Source organism: Heterocephalus glaber, unplaced genomic scaffold, assembly GCF_053883595.1.
Source record: "Heterocephalus glaber isolate CG9 unplaced genomic scaffold, H.glaber_assembly_v1.0 deba00000942, whole genome shotgun sequence".
Lineage (NCBI taxonomy): Eukaryota > Metazoa > Chordata > Mammalia > Rodentia > Bathyergidae > Heterocephalus > Heterocephalus glaber.
The window spans coordinates 1,024,238-1,049,469 of NW_028258174.1; the positions used below are offsets into that span (position 1 = coordinate 1,024,238).

A 25,232-nucleotide genomic window follows, 5' to 3' on the forward strand; every position below is an offset into this window, starting at 1 on the left:
GATCCCCTTTTATTGCCAGTTGAGTGGGTCCAGGTGGTTGAGTATCAGAGTGTTCGATCTCATTTCCCTTTGGGGTTGCTGTAGGTGATCTGGAAGTCTGGTTTTGAGACTTATTTATGTGTTTTCTCATTTTGACTGGGGCGGGGACCGTTAGCACCTGCACAGATTACCTCCTCTGAGCTGGGTGAGGTGGGACAGGGGCTGGGAGCAGCAGTAGGGATGGTGACCCAAAAGCCCTTTCCTGTGGGCTGGGAGTAGCCGGAGGGATGGTGGCTGGGAAACCCCTTCCTCTGGACCAGGAGCAGTGGGACGTCGGCTCAGAAGCTCCTACCTCTGGTCCGGGTACAGCAGGACTCAGTACCTTGGTCTGGTGGTCTGGTGTCTCTGCGTCTTTGTAGTGTGGAACCAGGTGACTTCCTGTCTGCAGTGGGGTGACTGGCCGTCTTTCGTGCGACTAAGGACCTTGGGAGGGCGTGTACAGACCTTCCTGTGTGCAGCAGGCTGATTAGGCTCATTCTGTGCGACTGGGGACCTCAGTAGGGCATGGGCAGACCTGCCTGTCTGTAGCAGGCCAACTCGGCGTGTTCTGTGCGACTCAGGACCTCGGTAGGGCATGGGCAGACCTGTCTGTCTGCAGCCGGGTAACTCGGCATCTTCTGCGTGACTCAGGACCTCGGTAGGGCATGCACAGACCTTCCTGTGTGCAGCGGGCGGACTGGGCGCACTCTGTGTGACTGGGGTCCCTGGTAGGGTGTGGGCAGACCTGCCTGTCTGCAGCAGGCTGACTTGGCCTGTTCCCTGTGACTCAGGACCTTGGTAGGGTGTGCACAGACCTGCCTGTCTGCAGTGGGCTGACCCAGCGTGCCCCGTGTGACTCAGGACCTCGGTAGGGCATGGGCAGACCTGCCTGTCCGCAGCGGGCCGACTTGGTGTCCTCCGCACAACTCAGCTGGAATGAAGTATTTTAAGCCCTAAAAGAAAACAACCTCCAACCCAGATTGTTGTGCCTCACAAAATTATCTTTCAAAACTGGTGGAGAAATAAGATACTTCCATGATAAAGAACATCTGAAGAAATTCATGAGCACAAAACCAGCACTCCAAAAAGTTCTGAAGGATATTATAGACAGAGACAAGTCACCAATTTCAATAATTCCAGTAGAATGAATCCACCAGGCAAGGCAAGCAAATAGAGGGGAAAGAAAGGGATACAAAAACAGGAAAATAAGACGGTGACAAGGATAATTCAGTACGTATCAGTTATAATCATCAATGTGAATGGTCTTAACAATGAATAGAAACAGATTGGCAGAATGGATGAAGAAACAAGATCCAACAATATGTTGCATACAAGAAACACATTTAACTCCAAGAGGAATTCATAAACTGAAAGTCAAAACATGGAAAACAGTACTCTATGCAACAGGAACCTGGAAAAAGCAGGAGTAGCTATTCTATTTGCAGACAAAGTGGATTTCAAACCAAAACTGATCAGAAGAGACGTTTTTTCATTTTTTATGTCTAAGTAGTACTCCATTTTGTAAAAAACCACATTTTCTGTATCCAGTCTCCAGTTGATGGGCATTTGGGCTGCTTCCGAGTTTTAGCTATTACAAATTGTGCTGCTGTGAACATAGGTGCACATATATCACTGTGGTATGATTCTTTTAATTCTTTGGGGAAGATCCCCAACAGGGGCATAGCTCGGTCAAATGGGACTTCCAGTCCTATTTCTTTGAGGTATCTCCATACTGAGTTCCACAGTGGTTCCACCAGTCTACACTTCCACCAGTAGTGGAGCAGGGTTCCTCTTTCCCCACAGCCCCTCCAGCATTTGTTATTGGTTGATTTCATGATAGCAGCCATTCTTTTTTTTTTTTTTTTTGTACTGGGAATCAAACTCAGGTCCTTGCACTTGCGTAGCAGGTGATGAAACCACTGAGCTAAATCCCTGGCCCGATAACAGCCATTCTTTCTGGGGTGAGGTGGAATCTCAGCATTGTTTTCATTTGTATCTCTTGAATGACCAGTGATGTTGAACATTTCTTCATATGTTTATTTTCTGTTTCTACTTCTTTGTCCGAGAAATGTCTGTTCATTTCAGATGACCATTTTTGGATTGGGTCTTTAAATTTGGAAGGTCTGATTTTTTTAAGTTCTTTATAGATTCTAGAAAGTAGACCTTTGTCTGAGGAACTACAGGTGAAAATTTTTTCCCACATTGTTTGTTGTCTCTTCACACTGTTGGTAGTTTCTCTTGCTGTGCAGAAGCTTTTAATAAGAAGAGATCTCACTTGTTGATTGTTTGTGCTAGTTTGCAGGCAAATGATGTTTTGTTCATAGAATCTTTTCCTACACCAGTGTCTTCAAGAGTGCTACCTAACCTGTTTTCCAGCCGGTTCAGTGTTTCTGTTTTAATATTTAGATCTTTAATCCATTTCCATTTTAGTTTAGTGCATGGTGAGAGATATAGGTGTAGTTTTAATCTTTGGCAGGTTGAAACCCAGTTTTTCCAGCACCATTTATTAAATAGGCTATCCTCTCCTTTGTCACAGATGAGGTCGCTGAGTGTGTCTGAAGTTGTTTCTGCATCTTCTAATCTATTCTACTGGTCCCCTGGTCTGTTTCTTTGCCAGTACCATGCTGTTTTTATCACAGTAGCTTTGTATTGTAGTTTCAAGTTCAGGGTTGTGATACCCCTGCCATGTCTCTTTTGCCTACAGCTAATACCCCCATGATCCAGCCACCTTCCAAAAGCCCCACCTCTTACTACATGAGACTTTGGGGATACATTTTAGATCTAAACCATAGCACTGTAAAACAGTATGCCATGTGGCCCCAGAAGCAGCCTTGTGAATCTCATGTTACCACATCTTTTGATTGCATTATATTCTCTTGTGCTCTTATGTCCATTGTTCTCCAGGAGCAATGACATACACACGTACACACTATATAGCCTAGATGTGTAGCCTGTGCCATTTAGGTTTGTGTAAATACACTCTATGGTGTCCCTGTGGTGACAGAATTGACTGAAATGCATTTCTTAGAATGTATCCCTGTCAAGTGATATGTGATTATATTTGTATCTTTGTAGGCTTAGGGTCTTGGGGTTTAAATTGTTGTTAAATGATTCTTAAATCCATACTTCTCTTTATGCCTTGTTGCCAGGCTCTAGGCAGAGTTCTTTTAGTCCTTATTCACAGATTGGGTAGCTTTTTCAACACGCCTACCTATATGGGAAGTCTAGCCTATCACCTTACTCACTGTGGGGCTGGAGGCCTCCACACCTATATTGTGCTGGCTTTAATGACTAAGCTCTAGGTCCGATACAGCACTTGTCTAGCATGTGCAAGACCCTGGGTTTGATCCCAGCACTGAAAATAAAAAGACCCAATATCATACCAGGAAGCTTCACTTGCTTATGCTGATAGTTTTTCCCCTTAAAATTCTCCTTTTTGCTTTTGAATATAATTATTTAATTTTTGAGTATTGTGATTTATCCAGATTTTTCTCGTTTGGAGTAGGAGGAAAGAGCCTTCTTAAATTTCCTCATTTTATTATCTCATCCAAAATCCTTTCTTTCTATTATGTTAAAATTTGACCTTGTTAGAAAAGAGGCATGTTATTATGTTACTGTTTTACCCCACATATATGTAGGGTGGCAAGAATTGTTACAAGAATGATGTGGTGGTGGTTGTTGCTGGGTTATGATGTCTAGAGTACTTTGCTACTGATTGGAACTAGAAAACACAAGCCCTATTATGATTAGAGACATCTGTCTTTTATTTACCTTGGCTTAAGTTGGTAAATGTTAAACCAAAAAAAGGAAACAAAGATGATGTTTCCTTATTTCACCTTCAGCTCTGACCTGGATGAGGCTCCAAATTTCAGTGGTTCTTATGTGATCCCTTTCTTACCATTGGACAACTGAAATCCATGAAGCTGATGCAGTACTTTCTATCTGTTCCTCTCAAAATAAATTAGACATTTTGTGTCACTCATGACTCTGTCAGTTTTAAGTACAGAAATCCAGCTCACATTCTAAGTAAAAAAACAGCAGAAAACTTTATTGGCTCATATATCTGAATAATTCAAGGTGGTCCTCCCTGTAAGAGTGACTAGGCCCAGATGTTCAAGTCATTTCTCTATCTCAACTCTTGTACGCCATGAGGGCATTCCCAGGTAAGCATGGTCCCACTCTCTGTCCTGACATGGCCTCCTTCAACTGTGGGGTTCCATTGCCTCCAGAGCTAGCTACCCTTACAGAAAGAGAATTTCTGGGTTGGGTCTGCCCGGCGTTGGTGTCCCCATGTGTGTTGGGCTGGAGAGTGGGCATGAGAGCCGCTGCTCCGGGCTGTGAGCCTGTGCGGTCTGGAGTATGGAAGTCCCCTGTGGCCTCCAGGATGTCACCATGCCTAAAGCACCAAAGGGAAAAAGCACAGAAAAAAAAAAAATCATCCACCCATATAGTACAAAAGCTGCTCAAATTACAAGAGAGGCCCACAAACAAGAAAAGAAGGAAAAATTAAAGAATGAAAAGGCTCTACGTCTCAACCTTATTGGTGAAAAACTGCAGTGGTTTCAAAATGAGCTGGATCCCCCAAAAATGAGATATTCAAAAAAAGATGCTTGTGAATTAATTGAAAGGTATTTAAATCGATTCAGCAGTGAGCTGGAGCAGATTGAGTTATACAGCAGCATCAAGGACAGGCAGGGAAGGCGCCACCAAGCCCAGGAGACAGTCATCAAGCAGACAATGGAGCATGAATGACAGCAATACCAAGGCTACGGACTTGAGATTCCAGACATTTTACATACAAGTAGTCTGAAAACCGTTAGGGAATGGGATTGGATCTGAAGAAATTGCCAAACATTAAAATGAGAAAACTTTGTGTGAATGATGCAGTTGCTAAGAAGCACAAGACGAAAACTCAGAATTTAACTATAGACAGAGATTTAGGGCAATTGGAACTAAAGGCAAATCAAGTGACTCGGATGAAGAAATGACTCCTGTGGCCTAATTGTCCTTACTTGAGTTGAAAATAAGTAATATGAGAACTTTAAGTCACACTCATTACTCATGAGAAATAATTATCTAGTATTTGCTGTTTGACTCATTCTCTCTCATAATGTGAATCACATTTGCAGTTTCAAATATGGTATTGTAATTTTTATTTAAAAATGAAAATTGTGTTTCATTTATATTAAGTTGCTAAAATAGAAGATATATTCTGTTTTTCATTACTGTAACAAAATACCAGAGGCTGGATAACATAAAAGAAGTTTATTTAGCTCATGGTTTGGAGGCTGAATGTCTAGACAGCACAGTGCTGGCTCTGGTGAGGCCTCTTCTTGCTGCTACATGTCATGGTGCGTGGTTATCACAGTGGTGGGAGGGCACAAGAGAGGGAAAGATCACATGGCAAGACAGGAAGCCAGAAAATGAAGGGTCCCATAATGACATCCCACCAGGCCCTGTCTCTTAAAGGCCCAAGAGAATTAAATGATTTCAGGTTAGCTCCATTTGATTATTATATTATTTTCTGCTTTCTCATTGTGAAAAGTGATAGGTTTTATTCAGACCTAAAGGTTAGAGAACTAATGATTATAATTGTTACTTCTGAGATACATTACTTAAATTAATAAACATATTTCAAGTACCATGACAAACATGGATATTCTAGAATTTTGCTCTTCAAATAATTTACTAAATGCTAATATATGTTAGTCTGTCTTTTAAAGGATGCAAGTATAAGTTTTCGAGAAAAGGAAAAAATAATGCTGTGTGAGATTAACTAGGTAGCAACTAAATTGTTAACAATTTATACAAAGTGTTACAACTTTTATACTTCTGAAAATTAAAAATAAAGTTTATTTTTATAACTTCAAAAAAATAAAAAAAGAGAGACTTTCTTTTTCCTAGTTGCTCCAGAGATGTGGGATTGTGGCTTATTGGTCAGGTTTAGGTCACAAGTCGAAGGTTTCAAAATAAATATATTCCATCCTGCTGGGCATAGTGACTATGCCTATCCATGGATTGGCATTGATTTGGTCCCAGCAGAACCACATAGAGTGGCGTAGGAGTGATGTCCCAAGGAGAAACCAATATGCTATAGCTAGAAGAAAAACGGATAAAATTCTGGGCCAGGAAAAGTAAACAGATGTCCACTATATACAGAGCAGAATTTTCTTTCATATCAAGAAAGTAGATTTTAAAAGAATTTAACTTTATCAAAATTTGAATTTACTGCATTGTAAAATTTCTGTCTTTAGGCACTGTGAACGTTCTTATTGCCCTGCTGAGTAAAAGAAGCCACCCATGGTTGAAAAGACCTTCATAAAACTATGTGATCCTAAACTTTACAGGATGTTTTGAAGCTTGTTGCCAGTGAAAGAAATTATTCTAGAATTTCTGTCATATTACTGATACCCCTCAGAACAACAAGCTCCTGATTTTTCTCAATCCTGTGCATGCTCCTTCACCTAATAAGAATTTCTGCTTTGGACTTTGTGACAGTTTGACAAAAACAACAATTTTGTAGCTAAGTATGGTGGTGCATGCCTAATCTCAGCCCTCTGGGAAGCTGACTTGGGAGAATTACAAGTTTGAGCCCAGCCTTTAGCGACTTAATGAGACCCCATCTCAACCAAAATAATGAAGGCCTGGGGATATAACTCAGTGCAAAGGCCCTGGGTTTAATCCCAAGTTCCACAAACTAAAACAAACAACAACAGTAATAATTTTGTACATCTTCATAAAGTGCTATTTTAAAGTCCCAGAAAATTTTAGTGTCAGCCATCACAATAGTGAAATAAAATATCTGTGAAAAGAATAATAAATCCATGAAAATTAAGTAGATAATCTAACATTGCCGCTTATGTTTAGTAACAAAATATTTGTTACTCAAAGAAGGGGGAAAGAAAGGAAAAGAAAAGAAAAAAGGAAAAAATCAAAGCAAACCTAACCGTGGTGGTTCAGACTTATAATCCCAGCACTCTGGAAGGCTGAGGCAGGAGGATCCCATGTTTGAGTCTGGCTTAGGCAATTTACAGACTTAGTGAGACTCAGGATCAAAATTTTAAAATGCTGGGAATGTGGCCCAATGTGAAGGCCCTGAGGTCAATCCTTACTACCACAAAAACAAAGACAAAAAAAGAAAGTGTATTTCTGTTTTGCGAGCCCCTTTTGGGTACTTCAGAGATTGCTATCATCTCAGAAATCATGAAAAATGTTATGGGTTGTGTCTAACTGTCCCCTCAAAGCCTCATGTCATAGGTGGCTTTTCAGAGGTGGCTGGATCTAGAGTGTATGATGCTGGATTAAGAGTGTGTGATGCTGGACTTAAGGGTGTGTGATTACTACATTACTCCACAGATTGGTTTGGCATAGTTCTGGATGTGGATAATGGGAAAGCCCAGCCCAGGTGTGAGTGCTGCCTGCCCTAAGGATGTGTAGCCTGGATAGAATATAAGGGACAGAAAGAGGGCTGCTGCCATTACTTGTCGCTTACTGCTGCTTTGCTACTTTGCTGCTTTGCTGCCTTATGTCCACAGTGAGCTGTTTCTCCATTGCTGTGCTACTCTGCCTTGGAGCAAACTAATTATGGACCAAAACTCTACAGACTGTGAGCTAAATAAACCTTTCCTTCTTTAACTGTGTGTGTCCAGTATTTTGTCTCAGCAACAAGAAAAGTAAGACAGTTATTTTTCCAAACAGTACTCAAATGAAAGTGAATGTTGACCTGTACTCTGTTAGATCTCCATTGTGTCATCTGGTTTGCTGCTTTGGTGGGGAAGAAACTTCACAAACCAAGATGGTACCTGCCCATTGGCACAGATTGCCACCATAGATAAGCCTGACCAAAGGAAGACTTCTCTACTGATCTCTGCTCCTCTAAATCTGGAAGTACTTTCTTCTTTTAGGAGTCCTTGCCAAGAATTGAGAGCAGAATGTCAAGTCTTTCTCTTCTATAAGAAGGCCAGTAGTTCTGGAGGACAAGTTTTAAAGTGCTTTCTGGACTTTCTGTTTCTCTTGAGAGAGAGATAAAGTCCACTATCAGAGCATGTGGATGGGAGCAGCAAGTGTTTGCCTTGACTTAACTTTGTCTGTTCTTTTGGCTTTGCCAGTGATGCAAACCTTGTTACTGTGTAGGCAATGTTAAGGATGCTACCATTGGATCAGAGAAAAATGAGGAGAGGCGCACTCTGTTCCAAACTGCCCCTCACAAAAAAAGAAATTAGAGGCACACAGTTGTGTGAACTTTTCAGTAATGGATGAGGTACTGAGGCAGACTTTTATTCCTTTCTCTGCGGGTAGAAGTGCCTAGAAACACTGTAAAACTCTTTTGACAGGTACTTTCCAACCCATGTGACTTTAAAATTGAAAATGGATTATTATTATATTTTTACTTATTTATTTTATGGTGCTGGAGATGGAACCCACAGCCTCACATATGCTAGGCAAGTGCTCTACCATTGCATTACCTCCTCAGCCCATCCCTTCCTTTGTGATGGAAGCAACATCTGGATGCAGGTTTTGCTGAACATGACCTCATTAATTTAGGACAAAGAAGTATTGTACACATTCAAATGGCAGAATTTTGAAGAAATTTTGGTGGTCTTTCATATAAATCTGGCCTTATTCTGGCAGAGAAATTGAAACTACTTGTGCCTTCCTATAATCTTTCTGCATTCAGATTTTCAGTCATATTGCTGTGAATGTGCAAGGTAAAAACTGACAGGATGTCAGACCGTCTCTTGGTATAAACTTCTTACTCATGTTAAATAGCATCAAGGTATATGTTTATACATCTTAGATGTATTTGTTTTCAGAAAGTGGCCATTATTATTGTTTTTACATAAAAAATAGTTAATGGCATAATTCTATGTAAAAACTCCTTTTTAAAAAGACTGTTTATATAAAAAATTACCTCCAGGGCCAGGGATTTAGCTCAGTGGTTCTGTTGCTTGCCTTAGAAGCTCAAGGACCTGAGTTTGATCCCTGGTACCAAAACAAACAAACAAACAAAAAATTACCTCCAGGGCTCTTTTTCCACTCTTACCCTCAAAATTGGGCAGAAGGAGGAGGCGTTGGAGGAAGAAGGGGAAGTCTTTCTACTTAGCTGGTGCAATCTGACTGTCCTGTCTTGGCCTCTGTATGATAAATGTCCTATGGGGTGCTGATGCTGATGTCTCTCTTGGGGTGCTTTTGTGGATTTTTTGAAGGCAGCTAGAGGTGCCCCCCATCATTGCTTGATATGAGCAGCGATGTAACTCTCTTCCTAGGATCCCTTCCCTGAGCTCTCCCCCTGGTAGTCTATACCATAGCTTCTTGAAGCCCAACTGCCCTTCCTAGAGCAGACAGGCCTCTTTAGGGCCCCAGTTAAGACAGCTTGACAGCTTTGTAGTGCCCATCTGGAAAACTCCTGCAGAAGTTACTTCATCTGTTCATCTGTAGATTGTTTCTTCTGCTGTCTCTTTTCTAGTTCCCTCAACTTTCAGAGTTTTCCTGGCAGGAAGCTAGTGGTGCTTTCTGTGTCCATGAATGTCCCCGAACTCCATGGCATACCAGGCACACTCTTCTAGGAATGCTCCTGCCATGAACCCAGGGCAACTCCAGGGCCTAAATTTCTAGCACAAAATACACACACCAGGTGAGGAAGTATTGTCTTTTTTTCCTGCATGCAGTTCTAATTTCTTTTTTTTTTCCTTTTAGTTTATTGGTACATTTTAGGAATACAATACAGTTGCATTCATCATTGGGATCTTGTACCTTTACATGATGTATCTTGGTTCTTATTTTTTTCCCCAATTCCCCTGCCATCCCTTTACCCACTCCACCCTTCCCTATTTACAAAGACTTCATTTCCATGTTTTTCCTTTTCCCTTCTTTCCTTTCCCCTTCCCCTCCCACTTCTGCTATTCCTTTAGACATTTTCTGCCTATTTCACAATATTAATTATACATTTTGATTTTTATTTACACTTTTAGTTTTTCATACCAGAGAAACTATTTGGTATTTACACATGTGTCCTATTTATTTCACTTGAGAGTATGGCCTCGGGCTGGGGATTTAGCTCAGTGGTTTCACCGCCTGCTGCACAAGCACAAGGACCTGAGTTCGATCCCTGGTACCAAAAAAAAAAAAGAGTATGGCCTCAATGTGCATCCACTTAGCTATAAATGTCTCTAGTTTCTCATTTTGTATGGCCAAGTAGTACTCCATTTTATTTTAAAAAAAACTCATCTTCTTTATCCAGTCTCCAGTTGATGGGCTGTTTCCAAGAAGCACTTCTAATTTCTACTTTTACTTTTCTTGGGGCTTTTATGGCAAGAGAGAAAAAAGCACTTGGGGAGGGAAAAGACACCCAAGCATAAACTTTAACCTGATGGGCTTCTCAACTTCCTTTCAGATTTCAAGTTTAATTTTATATAAACCTGAGGTAAAAGACAGGAGTTGATAGTTGCCAGACTATTTTATTTTAGTTGTCAGCCACAGATTTCCCTGATACTTTACTTCATAAGATACTGTTCACACATGTGAGGTTTCAGCTGAAAGTTTGAGGAAAGGAATGACGTTTAAATGAATATTTAAATGAATTAATGTTTTCTAAAAAACTGGAACCATCCTAAAAATCTTTCTATTAATTTAATAAATTATGGTATTCATAAACATATTTATTAACACAGAAGATACTTGTGATACGCTTAATAAGTTTTTAAAAGAATAGTGTACCACCCTCTTATTTTCATTTAGAATGTACATGTGTGTACATACATACAAACACTTAAAAACCACAGTGATTATCTGTAGGTATGACATTATGGGGACTTCTAATTTATTTATGGGTTCCTTGAATTACTTTTCATTGAACTTGTTTTACTTTAATCAACAGAGAAAAAATTATCAGATTTACATTTTGAAAAATAGATAAAAATTCATTTTTAAAGTAAAAGCATTTAAAAATATAGTTAAAAAGCAGGGCTTCTGACTGCATCTGAGGTGTTGAAGAGTGAGGAAGATGTGGCAGCCAAACAGAATAGTGTGAGCTTTTTGTTTTCTTAGTTTGAACAGCCTTACCATCAACTTACAATTGTTTTTCAACCTATTAATTACCATAAAGACAGGTGAGTTTTGACAACTTCTTAGGTTTAATATTGTGGATTCAATAGACATTTATTACATGTATCCAGGAAGCATTGTACCATAAAAAAGACAAAAGGAAATATGAGGATTAACTTTTGCCCTTCTAAATATTAAAGTGACAAGCTGATTACACTAAAAAAGCTATATACCAAGAGGTCTTATTTCACCACTAACTTGAAAGACAGCCCCTAGCAACCTCAACTCTGACTTAGAACAAAAAACTTCAGGGCAGGGCCAGAGATTTAGCCCAGTGGCACCACACCTGCTTCGCAAGTGCAAGGTCCTGAGGTCCTGAGTTCAATCCCCAGTACTGCAAAAACAAAAACAAAAAAACCCTCAAGGCAGGAGAAAACAAAAACAAAAACCTTTTGAGCGGCAAATATAGCTGTTTTGAAGTCTTCATCCCATTCTATACAGAAAGCAGAAGCTGTCCCTAGGCTAGACCATAGAACTGTGTCCATGTGTCCATAAGATCACGGATCTAATAATCCTACTCTCGGATTTATGCTGTAGTCTCTCCTTTTTTTTTTATTAGTACATGTTTGCAGTGCATAATGATTACATTCATTGTGGGGAGTTGGTACATGTACATAATACATCTTAATTCTTTTTTCATCCTTTCACCTGCTCTCCCCACCCTCTTCCCTCCTTTCATTCTTGGTCCCCTTCCCTTTTGTAAAAGTTCTACCTGCCTATTTCTTTTTTTTTGGTACCAGGGATCGAACTCAGGACCTTGTGCTTGTGAGGCAGGCGATGGTACCACTGAGCTAAATTCCCAGCCTGTACCTGCCTATTTCTTATCATTTATCTTTTATTTTGCTCTTTATTTATACTTTGAATTTCTCAAATAAGAGAAACCATGTAGTATTTAAGTGTCTGATTTATTTCACTTAACATTATAATCTCAGGATGTATCCATTTTCCTACAGACAACTCAAGTTTATTTTCTTTTTTTTTTGGTACCAGGGATCGAACTTGGGTCCTTGTGCTTGCGCAGCAGGCGGTGAAACCCCTGAGCTAAATCCCCGGCCCAAGTTTATCTTTCTTTATGGCAAAGTAGCACTGTTGTATATAAAGACCACATTTTCTTTATCCATTCATCTATGGACATATAGGCCACTTCTAAGATTTGGCCATTATGAGTTCTGCTACTGTAAACATGGGTATGTATGCATTACTGTAATATGATGTCTTTAACTCTTTCAGGAAAATACCTAGAAGAGGAATAGCTGTGTCGAATGGAATTTCTACTCTTAGTTTTTTGAGGAATCTCCATTCCAATTTCCATAGTGGTTGTAGTAGTATACATTCCCACCAGCAATACCGAAGGGTTCCTTTTTTCTTGCAGCCTCACCAGCATTTGTTATTATTTGATTTCTTGGTAATAGACATTCTTTGTGGAGTAAGATAGAATCTTAGTGTTGTTTTCATTTGTATCTCTCTAGTGGCCAGAGATGTTGGAACATATTTTCATGTATTTATTGGCCATTTTGTACTACTTCTGAAATTGTTCATTTCAGTTGCCCATTTTTTATTGAGTCTTTTATTTGAGGGGTCTAATTTTTTTGAGTTCTTTATATGTTCTAGATATTAGTCCTCTGTCGAAAGAATAGCTGGCAAAAATTTTTTTTCCCATTTTGTAGGTTGTTTTTTCACCATGGTTGTTTCTTTTGCTGTGCAGAAGCTTTTTAATTTGATATGATCCCACTTATTGATTTTAATGTTATTTCTTGTGTAATTAGGCTTCTGTTTAGAAAGTTCTTGCTAACGCCTGTGTCTTCAAGAGTTTTGTCTATTTTATCTTCCAGCAGATAGTTTTTGTTGTAATACTTAGGTCTTTGATCAATTTTGATTTTAGTCTAGTACGAGCATTAATGTAACTGTAACAAAAACATAACCATTGGATTAAGAGTGTAAGTTAAATGACTTATCACCACTGTTAGGAAACCTATGAGATTATGCTTTGCTAGCATTAACTGATTATTCACTCTGAGGTGCTATGAGAAAAAAGGTGTTGACTAAGAAGTCCAGCTACAATTGATTTGACTGGGTGCATGCCTTCACGGCTATGGTGAGTCACAGCATACCAAAAAATAAAAGATACCAAATGCCTGGGGAGGTTTGTTATGTCAGTGTCATAGAACGATAGGAATTGAACCATCGAGATGTCTTATTTAAAGGGAATGAGTGGGCGATCTTAATAATATGGGCCTGAAGTAAGAACCAGATGTCTGATAAAAGCTTCAGGATAGAAATCCCCACGTGTTATGGGCCCGGAGTGGGGAGGGGGATACCTGTCTGGCAGCTTCAATCTTCTGCCTGTGGATAGCCAGTTTTCTCACCACCATTTGTAAAAAAGGCTTATCTTTCCTCCAGCATATGTTTTTGACCCCTTTGTCAAAGATCAGAGAGCTGAATGTGCTTGGGGTTGTTTCTACATCCTCTTATTTTATTCGATTGATCCACATGTCTGTTTTTGTGTCAGTATGCAGTCCTTCCTAAGTCTAGCAGATGAGAACGTTTAACATAAGCTTACAAGGAATGAGTCCATACAGAAGTCTGAACTGGCTCTAACTATTCCATGCAGTAGTTTTAAACATCTTGATATCTTCCCAGATACAGAAGGCAAAGCTGGAGTACATTCAGCGTACTCTCAGGGCAAAGAATCACATAACCATTTTTGACAGTTTTGCTAAGTGGATTATGTTTTTTGGTAAAGTTACATTTTTGGTAAGTCCTCATCTGCTGATAATGTAGGTTAGGGTAAGGGTATAACAACCCTGCAATGCAGTGAGGAGAATAAGAACTATAGGCATGTCCAGAAGGAGCGATCTCTGAGAAAGCTTCCTGACTTTGTGGAGATGCTTCCTTAAGGGGTGAGTCTGTGTTGCAATAGAGATAGGAAGTCATCCCACTTGGACAAACTGAGGCAGTTAAACCACCCAAGAGAGGAAGTGTGCAGAACACAGGAGGCCAGAGAAGATGAGCAGAAAAGATGGTTGTCATTTATTGGGCCTCAGGATATAAAATCCTGGATTTAGGAGGCAGTGGTGGCAGTGGAAAACATGAGTCAGACATGAACATAATAATGGAAGGAGAATCATGACAAGTTAGCAATTGATTGCTCAATGACAGTTGAAGTGTAGAAAGTGATTTCAAATCTGGATGGTGAACCTTGCCATACCCTTGACAAAACTTGGTGTAAGATCATTTTTGGCAGTGGGGGAGATGGAGTGGTGGAAATCCTAGTGTTCTTACATGTCATGAATTCAAGATGGTTGAGGCTTTTACTTGTGGATGTGTTCTTTAGGAGTTTAGGTCCACAGTGCTTTTGGGACCAGTAGCACTGACCTGAGAGAGGAAGACTTCTTGTGAAAAAAAGCAGTGATTTAGGACATATGATTTTAAAAAATGAATGTTTAAATACAAGAGTTTAAATTACTAAAATAAAAGACACATTACCATTAATTTCCCTCAAAATATCCCCCTGGCTTTGAACACACTTATCCCATTGTCCTTACCACTTTCTGAAGCAGTTAAGGAAGTCCTCTTTAGTGAGTATCTTTTCATGACTACTTTGATGTCCAGAATTGATTTGAAATGTTTATGTCAATTTCTGTCAAAAACATTTTGGTTTGTCCTCATCCACCTTATTTACCATATCTGGGATTGTGTGACTTTTGGGTCTTTTCCAAAGTCAAAATGACCATGAAAGGTAAAAGTATCAGGACATTGACAGCCACAGTAGTCCCAACTGAAGACACCCACAAAGAAGAACTTCTAGAATTGCTTCAGAAAGTGGCAAGAACAGTGGGATAAGTGTGTTTGAAGCAAGGGGAGTTTTTTGGGTGGATTAATGACAATGTGTAATAAATTTCTTAAAATTTACATATTCACTGTAGTTTTTAGTCACATGAGTATGCATAGAATGTCATTTGGACCATACTTCAGATGTGACTTGGTGTCTTTGCCTGTTAATCCATGAGCTAGGCTCTCAAAATTCTCTTGGTTTATGTTCATGCTTGTCCACACTTAGCATGCACCCTAGATTCAGTTTTCTTTCAGTGATGTAGGCCTTAATGTCCCCTTGCAATTTTTCTGATTTCTCATTAGAATTGCCTCCATAGTGAGTTCAAGGCCAGCCTGAACTACATAGTGAGACTCTGCCTCAAACAAAACAAAACAAAACAAAACAAATGAAAAAAGGGGGCTGAGGATGTAGTTCAGTGCCACAGCACCTGCCTGGTAAGCACGAGGCCCTGAGTTCCATTCCTGGTACCAAAAAAAAAATTGCCTTCTTCCTCTGGCCCTTCACTACGGCCTGTACACACATTCTTCCTTTATGACCCCACAACTGTGTTAGAACTCCATCCTCATATGAGTAAGCAACTGGTAAATTCTTGAGTGAGGGGACCATAGTTTTGAATTTCTGAAACCTACATGTTTCCCAGCACCAGAGGATCCTATTTAATATTTGTTGAATGACAGATGGCTGAATGGTGTGTGACTTAAGTATGTGCCCTGTTTTTATGTTCTCAATTCATGTCTCCAAACCCAGTATCGTAAAGGGGGATCCTGGAGGTGAGACAAGACTGAGGAAGATGAAGAAGAGAAGACCAGAGAGACCTGGGAAATCCAATTTGGAGGTGGAAAGTAGAAGTAGGGTGAAAATCAGAGTGTGTCAGTAGAAGCAGAGAACCAGGACCTGCAGTGTTGTGGAGGCCATGGAGCAAAGAATTTTGAGCATAAAGTATTCAGCAGAGGCAAAAACTGTAATGAATGCTAGAAGATGACTGAACAAGGCCATTGAATTTAATGATTAAGATGTTGTTGGAAGCAGTTGTGATTGCGAGTTTCTACAGTAGAGGCAGAGTTGCTCTGGAAGTGGTTAAGGTGTGAATTGAGGAAATGAGAGGAACACAAGAGGAAGTTTGCAGTTTTATAGTCAGAGTTTCCTTTTTTTGGGGTAGAGAAATGTAGGAAGCTTGGTGACTCAGACCATTTCCATTATTATTATTTTTTTTGATACTGGGGATTGAACTCAGGTCCTTGCACTTGTGGGGCAGATGGCAGAACCACTGAGCTAAATCCCTGGCCCCCATTTCCATTATTTTTAATTATTTTTTTTCTGTTAGCAACATTTTTTTTTCAGTAGTGGGTAATGAACCCAGGGCTTAATGTATGCTAGGCAGTGCTCTATCACTGAGTTTTTGTTTGTTTGTTTCTGTGAAAAATAACATATACTTATACTTTTTATATTGTGTAAATGTACCATTGTGAAAAGAAAAAAATATTCTTCAGAGATAAACTTAAATCCTTTTTAAATATTTAGTGGGGTTTTTCTAGCCTAGTTTTAAAATTTCCTATGTATGTGTTTTATATGTTTGAAAAATTTAGAATTATTCTATATATGTATATATGTGTGTTTATAAATATATATATGTATATACACACACACACAGGAGTATATAAATCACCTTTCATTGAAACTACATTATGAAAAACTTTAATTAATTATTTCTCAAAAAGTAGTCAATAGCTACATAATATCTCATGTGCAAGACTGATATTTTAAGTCTAACTGGTTGACTCTTTTAAAGATTATCCCTAATTGTCTTACTAGATTGTATGTACTTTAGACTATGAAATATCAACTAAATCTAAAATTAAAAACCTAGGATTTTCTTATTTTATGTTTTGGCTTTCCTGTTTCACTTGTTTACAAACGTGATGTCACTGCATGACTTGAGAAAATTGATATCTCAATATTTTGAAGAAAGTAGGTAAATTTTGTATAAATATCTTCATAGTGTAATGGTTAATTACCTGTCTATCAACATTATTGTTACTGTTATTGCTGCTATTATTATTATTTTGAGATGGGGCCTGGCTATGTTACCCGGACTGGCCTCTAACTCAGGATCCTTCTGCCTGAGGCTCCTGAGTAGCTAGGATCCTAGGCATGCATCACTGTGCCCAGCTAACTTTTTACTAGTGTCTCATACTGTATTTTTGAGAATTCAAAAGTGTAGTGGTCCTAGGGCTGGGGATGTAGCTCAGTGGTGCTGCCGCCTGCCTTGCAAGTGCAAGGTCCCGAGTTCAAGCCCTGGTACCAAAAAAAACAGTGTAGTGGTCCTTTTAAAGCAGTATCTTTTTCCTAATAATTATGCTGCTTTTTTCTTGCTATTTTGACCTATTACTATTTCTTCCCCATCTCACTCTACTACCTCAGTGTAAAAGTTTAGATTTTCCTTAGAAGCACTAATTTTTTTGTTAAGAGTATGTTAAATATTATTTGGGAAACATTAGCAAATAAAACTCTTTAGGTGGCAGCATTGTCAAAATTTTAGTAGAGTTTTGTTTTTCAGTAATAAAAACTGCATAATTTCCTTCATTCTTCTGCCACTCTAATTTAGGACAATCCAAGCATGCCTTCATATATCTATTCCATAATGTTTAGTATTCGGATGATGAAAAATGGTTCTTATCCTTAAGGGATTCTTTTCAAGTAATGGGACTGGATCAACAGCTAGATAAGGATGTGATAGTGCTATCAACAAGGCACCTGACATGGAGATTAAGTGACTAAGCCAAAACATTATCACACTTTTTTTATTTTTTGGTACCCGGGATCAAACTTGGGACCCTGTGCTTGAGAGGCAGGTGACAGAACCACTGAGCTTCCTTTTAGAAGTGATGTAGTCCCTTCTAAATGATAACATGTTAAAAGTAGTGGATATTTTAAGGCTTTCAGAGATGGATGGCGATTAAAATACTCCGGAAATAGGTTGTTCCTTTAGATAAATGAACTAGACTTAGAGGGTACCACTTGATAATTTGTTGTCTTGATGTAATTGCTTCATGGTATATGGAAGGGATGCATTTACCATGTAGGGGTGGTGGTGGTAGTGCTGGTGCTGCTGATGGTGCTTCACATATGCCAGGCAAGCACTCCACCACTGAGTTTTGCAGTTTACAAGTGTTTCACAAGTATTATTTACTTAGTTTTTGTTGTTTTGTTTGTTTGCTATGTAGTTCAGGCTGGCCTCAGACTACTATGTAGTCCAGTCTGGCCTTGAACCCATGGTGATCCTTCTGCCTCAGGCTGTCGAGTGCTGGGATTACAAGTGTACACTTCCATACCTGGCTCAACTACTTAGTTATTTTATTACCTCTTTTTTTTTTGGCAGTGCTGAGGATGGAACCTAGGACCTCATACATTTGAGGCACGTGTTCTGCCATAAACTACTCCCCAGCCTCACTACTATCTCATTTAAATCTTATAAGCATGATGTTGTGTCTTCTTATTTTACAGCTGATAAATCATAAAATCAAAGAGATTGTCTTGCCCAAAGTGATACTATTAGAACATGGCAGGGATGGCATTTTATGTGAAGTCTTCTGATACCAAATCAGATTCCCCTTTTACTCTAAGGACACATGGGAAGTGTTTGGTTTAACACAGTCATTGTCCTCTCCATGCATCAAAGCATCATCCAAAATCTAGAACAATTTAACAAAGTTAAGAGGCTGTGACAAGTCTTTGTGAGAGTAACTTACCAGGTGTTCTCAAGTTACGGCAGCTTCAACTTTTTGTCAGATGAACAAGAGTATCCTTTCCCTTGATCTTCTGTAAATGCAAGTTACCTATTGGGGTTCTAGAAACAACCTAAAATAGGCATATACTTGGTATTAGAACATTTTCTCTTTACACACTATTTCAGACTCTATGTAATGGAAAAACTAATTTGTAGGGCTGGCAGAGTTGGTGACCTGGAAACTTTACCCTTTGGCAAAATTATGTTCCTTTTATTTTCTAGCTCTGTGTGGAATATGTCACCACTTACAGCCTTGCTAATCTAGGTTGTGCCTACTCTGAATAATGGAAGAATGGTGTGCGTGCGTGTGTGTGTGTGTGTGTGTGTGTGTGTGTGTGTGTGTGTGTGTGTATGTATGAGAATGTTTTCTGAAGTAGGGAAATGAGGTGGGATAAGCAGGTCCAGCAAAGGTAGGTAGCAAATCAAATGCTAGAGTTCTCAGCAGGGCTGATCTGAATGAATCATAGTACTAAGATGGCTGTGTCTCAGTTCTCCCTTTTATATAACAGATTCTTTGTTGAAGAACATAAGATAAACTAATAAAAGGACAGGTGTCCAAACTATGGGAATTTTTCCTGTGTCCTCCTAGAGTTATGTAACATGAAACTGACCAAATACTGTAGTTTAAATGCAGAAAGATGCCAAATTGCATGCAAAATACTTTGAATAACCTGGGATCAAATATGACCTTTAATTTTAGCTGTTTTTACTATGGAACACATTCTTCTCTAAACATGAAAGTAATCAACAAACTATTTTATATTAAAGGTGGAGATCCCAGCCCCACAACTTATTGTGTGACTATAAGAAAATTACTTCATCTCCTGAGCTGTAGTTTCCTCATCTGCATAAAATGCCAGTAATAACCTGAATCTTATTGGTTCAATTGTGAGGATTAGATAAAGTAATCGATATAAAGTACTTGGCACAGTGTTTGGAATACAGCAGTCACCCAATAAAGGTATTTCTTACTGTTTAACTAGAATTATCATGGTGCTTAATACTACTGTATTGATTTTCTATTTGCCCTTGTACTGTTTTATTTACTTAAAGTAGTAACACATCAATGAGGAAATATATTACATATTATTTTTAAAATCCTCTCTGAACCAATCTCATCTTTCTAAAGTGTATTTAGATTCCAGATCCCACCTAATAAATTCTTAAAACAACTGTGTTTTCTGTGGATGATTTTGGTCCTTGAAAAATGAACAAACATGATATTTTTATTTTTATTTTATTATTATTATTATTATTTTTGGTACCGGGGATTGAACTCGGGTCCTTAGCTTGCGAGGCAGGCGGTGGAACCACTGAGCTAAATCCCCGGCCCCAAACATGATATTTTTATAAAAAATAGATTTTAACACAAGACTATGTGACTTTAACTTGTTTCAGTTATCTATTGCAGTATAACATGACCGAAGTTTGGTGACCTAAAATAACAATCTTTTATTGTTTCTTATGAGTCCGTGCCTCTGACTTGTATAGGGCATTGTAGGATCAGCATCTTTCTCCTCCATGTGATGTTGGCTGAGGCAGGAATGTCAAAGATGGCTCCTTCAGTCATATCCAGGCCACTCAGAGAGGGTGGCTTGAAACAGCTGGGAGCTGGCTGGCCTGCCTCTATAGGGGTTATTGCAGAACTGATAGCCTCAGTTCTTGCTGTCAACAGGCTCTAAGCATCTCCTCACATAGTCTCATGGCCTTTTCCCTCTCCATGTGGCCTGTTTAGCAGGTTATCTGCACTTCCAACAGGGCAGCTCAAGAGAGGGAGATAACTCCAGCACAGGTATAGGGGATGGTCAGGGCTGTCTTTGGAGACTCATTACTACAGCCTTCAAACAGTGTGTTCACCTACTCATCTACCATATAGTCTTCTAAACCCCACTTTGGTTTTTGTTGTTGTTTGTTTGTTTGTTTTATTTGAAATAGGATCTCACTATACTGCCCAGGCTGGTCTCAAATTAGTGGATGGGCTCAAACCATCTCCCTGCTTCAGTCTCCAAGTAGCTAAGACTACATGTATGTACTAACACACCTACCTAAATCCAGTTTTGGAATAAACCTCTCTCAAGAGAATCAGTAGTCTGCCCAAATATTATATAAAGATATTCTTAGGTATACTCTAATTCAATTCAGATATTTTTTTCACATAGTCTTTCTAAACAAAGACATTCAGATTCAAAACTATCTTGAGAATTATATCTGTGGTAAACTCTAGATGATATAGACCCAGATGGGCAAACAGCAAATAACATACATTGGCCTGAAAAATGGCATAGGGTTCTTTTTTTTTTTAACCTTAATTATTCTACCTGTAGGTTGGTGGGCAGATTATACTAAGATAGGGGGATATATTAACCAACTTTCCCACCATTGAGACACAGTACCCAATACAGTACCCATCTTAAAGGTGGACAGCTTTATTTCTGCTCACAGTTTCAGTGGGTTCAGTCCATGATCGGCTGGCTCCATGGCAGAAACCACATGGTAGAAGGGTCTGACAGAGGAAAGGTGTTCACATCATTGTGGCCAGGAAGCAGGGAGAGGAGGAAGGAGCTGGTGACAAGAACACACCCCTCTAGGTCATGCCACCAATGACCCACCTCTTCTACTGTGGGCTCATCAGTCAATTAATCCACTGATGAGTACAGTGCCAACAGAATCAAATCACCTTCTAAAAGCCATACTCTGAACATGAGACTTGGGAGACATTTTAGATCTAAAACATAGCAGAAGAGTTATATGCAGAAATGACCACAGTGTTTTGCAGCATTTTATTTTGTCATGGGACTTTTTCCATGAAAGTGTGAAAAAGGATCATTTGACATATTTTTGTGCCCTAGAGCACCCACCATTTAGCAGGTTGGCTGGCTCCTAGGAATTCTATCGAGGCTAAGAGCTGGAGTGAATCCCCTGTGGCCTCATAGGACCAGATGTTGTTAGCAGGTGCAAATGACCAGATGAATTTGCCCACCCATAAGGCTGCACTGACATGGAGGAGTTTCTCTCTACATTGTTGGCTTAAGGATCAATTAGATTATATGTGCTTGTGGGAAGTCCCTAATTTATAGGAAGCATTGCTTGAAGTACTGTACTAATTAAATTCTTAATGGACTGGAATATTTATTCTAGCATGGCAAAAATCACAGCTGTCTTCTAAATACCTCTCTTAAAGCTTTTTTTTTTTGGTGCTGGGGATCGAATTCAGGACCTTGTGCTTGTGAGGCAGGTGCCGGAACCACTGAGCTAAATCCCTGGCCCCTCTTAAAGCTTTTTGAAAATAAAATATTCAGATAATCCGTCTCTTATACCTCATAATCTAATTCTTTGAACAGCGATTCACCATTAATTCAAAGCAGAGTCTTTCTACTCTACTTTTATTTTCATTAATTTCTGCATGATTTTGCCCACTTCAAAATTTTTAAATGGAAAGAGGTCCATTAAGAAAAATTACACATCACATACAACTATGTATAGTACACAGTACTCGATAGTATGATAAATGACTGTTACTGTTTTATTTACTTATCATAATATGCTGTGCTTTTTATCCTTTAGAGCATAATCCTACTTATATAAAGGAGTTTACTGTAAAACAGTGTGCTGCTATGCCAGTGGTAGCCTCATGTATCTCGTGTTTAACTGCATATTTGGATAATATCAAGGGGCCATCACAGATGATTGACGTATACCTTTTCAGTTTGCACTTAGAAGTTGGCACTCTGTGTGGTACTTTGTGATACACACGGATGAAATTGCCTAATATATTTCTCATTATATTTCCATCACATATCATATGACTATTGAAATTTAAATTTAAAAAAATTTGACCTATGTGGAGTCTACTAGCTAATTAGAATTTTTTTCCGGACCACTATTTGTTCAATATTAGTTTTGAAAATCTTTCTAAAACAAATCACATCCTCTGATGTCTTGTTAATGCTTGAGATGTTTTTTTAAATTATATGGAAAAATGTTCAAGTACTTTTCAGTTTTGCTTTGGTTGAGTTCTACTATATTTAAATATTATTATAGTTTTTTTCCCTTGCATTGTTTTTCTCTGAATAAATTTAATTTTTGTATATGTGTGTGTTTGATAATAAAGTTATACATTTAAAATTTTGGTTCTGCAGCCTGCCTTGCTAGCGCAAGGTCCCAAGTTCGATCCCCGGTACAAAAAAAAAAAAAATTTAAAAAAAATTACACAACTTCATTTAAAATACTTTGTAGTACTAATGGGGGCTGCCTGACCAACTGACTGAGTGTACAGCGAAGGATAAAAGACAAAGACAGGGCCGGGGATTTAGCTCAGTGGTTCTGCCACCTGCCTCGCAAGCACAAGGTCCTAAGTTTGATCCCCAGTACCAAAAAGAAACCCAAAAACAAAAGACAGAGTCAGACATAGAGGAAGATTTTTTTTTTTTGGTACTGGGGATCGAACTCGGGTCCTTGTGCTTGCGCAGCAGGTGGCAAAACCACTGAGCTAAATCCCCAGTCCTGAGGAAGTTTTGTTTTAACGGGGGACTGGGATGGCCTGAGTTTTGCAAAGCTAAGACCATGAGTCTCCGGACTTGTCAGTATTTATTGATTATACAACATAGCAGGGATTGTAAAGGCAAATGTAGGGAACAGCAAGGGGTGAGGTGCTAAAGAGAGCCAGGCTTGTAAAAGGGGAAGAATGATGCATTCCTGTGAAAGATAGGTTGTAATTAATGAGTAACCTGTGTTTTCTTTAGCTAATGTTTGTTCTGGGAGAGTGGCCGTAAGAGTCATTAAATCCTCAGCTGTAGTATCGTCTTGGTTATCAGAGATGTCACAGTTATCACTGATTATTGAGATCTCACTTGTGACTGATGGAGTTCTGTTTGTGTATGCCAGCCAAAGGCTCATCTAGCAAGTCACAGAGGCCTAGGATAGACTCACAGCCAACTCATAAGCTAATTCAATAATATTTTATAGCCTGCTCAGCATGGTTTCAAGCTGGTATGCTGCATTATACAATAGGTTTTGTAGTTTGAAGGAAATAAGACAACCATATTGTACTTGAAATTCCTTCTTTATTCCTGTCCTCTTTTCCTCCCTTCTTCTCTTCTTGTACATTTATTAAGGGCCTTTTATGTGAATTCATTGTATGAGAAGTTGTTGGGGCACAAAGATGAGGGGTACAGGTTATCCAGTACCTACCCTCCAGGGAAATCTATAGATTGTTGGAGGGCTAGAGAGTGAAGGATTAATACAGTGATCCAAATACAGAAGTTATTGTAGTGAGTGTACACTGGGCTACACTATAAACATGTGGGTAAAAATGGACTTGTCTAATAGAATTCTGGAAATAGACCCACCAAGTGCACCTCAGTCTATTCCTCCCATCCCCAAGCTACTGGATCCCTGATTTGGCCTATGAAGTCCCCTCTCCATTCTTTACACATTCTCTAAAAAATATCTTCGTACTTCACAAACATAATTAGATGTGATTTGGTATTTTTGTTCTATTTTTCTCCTTTTGATTTAAAAAAAACGACTCTTTAAACGTGCAAGTCAGAGTTGCTGTGAATAAAGAGCTAATGAATAGTAAAAGCACTACCTTTCAAATTATAAAGTGTTACACACTGTTGATGTGGTCAGTTCCTCTGGCAGAGTGGAAGGGAAAGGAGCCTGACAGCCCTCCAGGAGCTGACTAGTCTGAGCAGTGGGAGCTCCAGTGCCCCTGCCTTTTGGGGGGTTTTGAGGTTTCCAATCCTCCTGAGGTGAGCCTGGTGTGTTCCCAGTGCCTACATTTACTTTAGTTAGTTAAATCTTTGATCATTGTTATTGTAGCAACAAAGTAGAATAATTAAGACCTGCTTTAGTGGGCGATATAAACCTTGAGTCTTAATAGTATAAAGTCTCCAATTTGCTTGAAGCCGATGGTGCTTATACTGTGTCCTGGGCTAGATCTAATTTATAGTGGATCTCAAAGAAAGGCTTGTGTCTGACAGTCCCTGTGCAGATTGCTTTTTTTTTTTTGGCACCGGGGATCGAACTTGGGTCCTTGCTCTTGCGCAGCAGCAGATTGCTTTTAAAAACTAGGAACAGGGATGTATAAGTGGTGGCAGAGGTAAGGATATTAGTTATTTACTACTGTGTAATAAATTATCTCAAAATTCAGTTGTTTAAAACAACAGATATTTGCCATCCTACAGTTTGAGCAGGTCAAGAATTCAGGAGCAGCTGAGCTCGTTGGTTTTTGCCCAGACTTTTGCTTAGCTTGCCATGAAGCCATCATCCAGAGCTGTAATCATCTGAAGGTTTGACTGAGGCTGGAGGATCCACTTCTAAATTCACTCATGTGGCTGTTCAATGGCTGTAATCAGGAGGCCTTAGTTCCTTGCTATGTGGGCCTCTCCACAGGATGACATGGAAGATGACTTCCTTCAGAGCAAGTGATGCTGATAGATAGATAGATAGATAGATGGATGTATGTGGGGGAGAAGGAAGAAGAGG

General features: G+C 39.2%; 1 protein-coding gene and 1 pseudogene across 3 annotated transcripts in view; both read left to right on the forward strand.

The window, feature by feature from the left end:
* LOC147828688 (translation machinery-associated protein 16 pseudogene) lies at positions 1–25,220 on the forward strand (annotated as a pseudogene). Its single transcript, XR_015450325.1, has one exon. The product of XR_015450325.1 is annotated as a translation machinery-associated protein 16 pseudogene (transcript).
* The window catches only part of Crybg1 (crystallin beta-gamma domain containing 1), a 244,754-nt gene that overhangs the window by 66,883 nt on the left and 152,639 nt on the right, over positions 1–25,232 (forward strand). The window lies entirely within an intron of this gene.